Source organism: Primulina huaijiensis, chromosome 8 (genome assembly GCF_012295235.1).
Source record: "Primulina huaijiensis isolate GDHJ02 chromosome 8, ASM1229523v2, whole genome shotgun sequence".
Taxonomy (NCBI): Eukaryota; Viridiplantae; Streptophyta; class Magnoliopsida; order Lamiales; family Gesneriaceae; genus Primulina; species Primulina huaijiensis.
Window position 1 is genome coordinate 13510984 of NC_133313.1, and position 4409 is coordinate 13515392.

A 4409-nucleotide genomic window follows, 5' to 3' on the forward strand; every position below is an offset into this window, starting at 1 on the left:
TTTCAGATATGAATGAATGTGTAGCTTCGGAATCTAGCAAAGCGTAGGTAGCTACTCCTTGAATGATAATTCTCCCTCCGGTGAAAACGTCTTTTAAATCTTTTCGTGATGAAGCTTAAGGATTTATTATCATTAGTTTTCCCAAAGGCTAGGTGAAGATTTCATGTTGAACTTAAGCATTTCTTGAAAAATTGGCATTTTAAACCTCCAATTTTTCGAACTTTTCATTTTAGTTCCCAAATATTCGAATTATTATAATTGAACCCTTTATCTTTTTCGGAAATCTTGACTTTAACTCCTTAAATTTTGAAACTTAGGTTTGTGGTCTTTGAGAATTCGCAATTTGCACTTAGGTTCCTCATCTTTCGTTTAATTGCATTTTGGTCCCTTACTTTTCGCAAATTTCATTTTAGACCCTTAAAATTTCGAAAGTTTCATAATGTCCCATTTATAAAATTTCAAACTCCTAATACCTTTGATTATGATTTTCTTTAATTTTGGCCCTAGATTTTTTTTTTGAATTATTTCGTCCTTCACATAAAATAAGGCACAAATTTCATATCATTTCCTATAGTTTCTAAAATCATAACTTAGCTCAACTAAGGTAGAACAAGCAACTTAATTTCTACTAGGTTAAATCTTGATCCCAATTCTAATAACCAATTTAACATTTCATGCAATAATAGGCAATATAAAAATGTTAAATGACTAGGTTACCCGTGATAAGTGTAGTGTCTGCCTCCTCGGCTTCCTCGGCATTCATAACGTATACTCGACCCATAGTAGGTGCATTCTTCTTTGGACAATCCGCTGCTTTGTGCCCTTCTTCTTTGCATATCAAACACTTAGAAGTACCCCAAACACATGGCCCATAGTGTAGTCGATTGCACTTCTTGCATGGCTGTGATTCTGCAGGTTTTGGTTCTGTGGGTGGAGGTTTTTGCTGTCCTTGTTTCTTGACTTGACCTTGGGGCTTTTGAGGCCCTTGAGGTCTAGGAGGACCCGTATATGGCTTCTTGTTAGGCTGGTTATTATTCTGATGTTGTGGCCTCTTACGCTGTAACTAAAAGTCAATGTCCTTCAAGGATTGCTCAGCCTGGTATGCATAGGTAACTGCTGTAGCATGATCCACAGGACGCATCATCATAACCTTATCCCGAATGGTAGGTCGAAGGCCATCCATTGCATCCCTGGCAATAAGGGGTACAAAGTGACAACCCCTATCAAATTTCTTCACAAAATCAGCAACAGATGCGTCTCCCTGACGGAGAGTCATAAATTCCCTCTTTATCCGTCCTTTGACATCAGCAGTAAAGTATTCTCATAGAATTTTGTCTTAAACTGAGCCCAAGTGAGTATAACAAGGTCTATACCATGCTCGACTCCTTCCCACCATAAAAAAGCGTCATCCCTAAACAGATAAGTAGTACACCTCACACGGTCAGCACCCCCCATGTCCAGATAGCGAAAGTGTACCTCAAGTGAACGAATCCAACTGTCAGCAGCAAAGGGATCAGTAGTGCCAGAAAATTCCTTCGGCCCTAGCCTTCGGAATTGTTCATAAATATCATGATATGGCCTAGGTGGCTGCTGTAGCTGTTGCTGCTGCAACTGCTGCTGCTGTAATTGTTGCTCGAAGAGACGAGACATCCCCTATAATGCACAGGTAGCAGGATCCCCTGGTGGTGGTGGCGGTGCTCCATTCCTTTGGTTTTTCCCTTGACGATTCACACTGTTCTCTTCCTGATTTTCGATAACGGGAGCTCGTCTAGGAGGCATTTTATCTGAACTTTTTCCAAATTCGAACGTAACCAACATGCATTTAAATCTAAGTTCTCTAATCATATGACATATCCTAACTCATTTAGCAATTTAAACATGCACAACATGAATATTTCAAAAACTGATAAACATATAACGTAAACATATTACTCATGTCATTATGTAGGTAACAACATATTAAAACATATAAAGCGTGTAAAACTTACAATTTGAGGCTTGACGACTGATCTTTCTGGCGCTGATGGTGGCACAACCGTTTACAGGACCTTTGCTCTGATACCAACAGCAACGTCTACTTATTCGTTTTCTTAAAACGTGCTAAATTTTTTTTTTCTTTATATTCGGTCTATACATATACATATACAAAAATACCTTTGTACCGTTTTTAAAATAAACCTCCAACTAGTACTTGAAAATCAAAAGGGAAAATAGTCAAAACAAGAAATCGTAAATCATTTTATCAAACCTAAAAAGCAATAAATGTTGAAAAGAGTAGCCCACACTAAACCTCTCAAAATCTCTCAAAAAGCATAAATAATATGTCGTAAAAATCTTTAACTTAAAATGATAAACTTAAATGCGGAAATAGAAGCGCTGGTCCTCGTGTTATGTGCACCGACAATCCAGCAAGTCACTCGTCAAGACCTCCAATATCATAGTTATTTCTATCACCTGCATCATACACACCTAATGAGTCTAAAGACTCAACACGTCCTATCTTTGATAACAAATAATACGTAATACAGTTAACACATAACAGTGAAAAATACTCGTACTTAAAATATCATTTTCTTAATAATGCATAAAATTTAAACTTAAACATTTTCAAAAAACATAAACATATCACATAAAGATATTCATATCCATATCCATTTTCATATTCATGTTCGAGATTGCCGAATTCAGATCGTGATTGTGACTCGTATTCTAGATCGTATTGGGCGATGGATCCTTCTAAAGAAAACCACAGTACTGGGAGGCGGGAGACACCTGCAACACTCTCACCGGTCAACTGGGCCTTGGCCTACGTATTAACATATTCGTATTCGTATTCGTATCCGTATCCAAGGAAACTCGATCGTCGGGCTCCCACTGGGACCATAACCCTCACGATATTTCCAACATGTAGTAGTCACAATCTTTTCACATCCTTCAACATGTTATCACCACTTAATAAAAAAACATGTATATCATATCATTTTATTTTGAAACCAAGCATGCAACATATATTTTAAATGTCCAATTTAATCCTTAATAATCCATGAACATTTAAAAATCAATTTTAACATATAAAAATTCATAAACATGTTACATAATCATATTAGTATATAAAACAGCAAATAGGGCACTGCCATGATGTTTACTAATTTTTAGGTGTAAAAAGACCGTTTTACCCCTGGACGTATAATTTTCACGTTTTGACTTTTTCTTAATTCCATTGACTCTAACATGCCCCAAATAATTATTTAAGCCTAAATTAATATTCTCATAATTTAATTTAGCTTAAAAACTAGGCTTTTTAATTAATTCGTAATTAGTCGTTTTGAAGGCGTTTTAATTCCGAAAAATCCCAAACTTTAATATAAAATTCCTAAATTCTAAATTTAGTCTTTTTATATTATTTTAGCCCCCATGAACCATGACTCGACCCCCGTGAGCCGTTTTTTGATTTATTTTATTTTAGAAACCCTAATATGACACATAAACTTCGACCCGAGCCATCTTCTGATTTTCTCGAGTCACCCCCGAACCATGTTGAACCAAACTCTGACCCACACCCTAAACCACCATACTGGACCCTAGGAACCCACGGACCAAGCCCCCGGACTCGAACCAAAGCTCCACAACCAAGCACCTATGCTGGCCGAGAAACCCCAAGTGCATGACCCTTACGTTTTTGTGTCTAGGACACTAGCCGACCGAACCACTCTTGAACCAACCAGTTGTGCACTCTCGTAGGGCCCTAAAGTCTCACTCAAACCCAACCAGGCCCCCTGGACCGAGCCCACAAGCCTGCGCAAAACGCAAAACCTGGGCGCCCCTCCCTCGCATCAAGGACTCCTCCCAAGCCCCTTAGCTCGAGTCCTAGCATGACTAGGACTCTTCCCTTGACTCCCCCAAGACCTTGGCTAGCCCCTGGACTCAGCCAACGCCCAGCCTAGCCATGAAAAACAAAACCGAAGCCCTTGACTCCTTAAGACAGCAACCTAGCTTCCAACTTTTAGATTCTCGTTATGTAGCGTTTCTAAGGTGATGTTAGGACTTTAAATTCATATAAAACAATGTTTGATCAATACCTATATCATGGCAGCCCTTAATCAATACAAATACATGTTTTTGGTAAACAAAACTCATGTTTTAGAACCCATGTGCATGAAACTTCGAAAATAATCATCATGGTTCTTAATTTTTTTCATTCCAAATATACAACAAATCATAATATGGTGTGATGATGTTTGAAGGAAAGAATAGACGTGTCTTTGCGTATTTAACGCACGATTTTACGTTGGCGACGTCGAAGAACGGGCAAGACCTTTGGCTTGAAGCTTCCTTGGCAATTCTCGAAAAGTTGCCTCAATATTTATGCATGTGTGTGCCGTGTAATTTAGGTGGAGATTTCAAAAGAA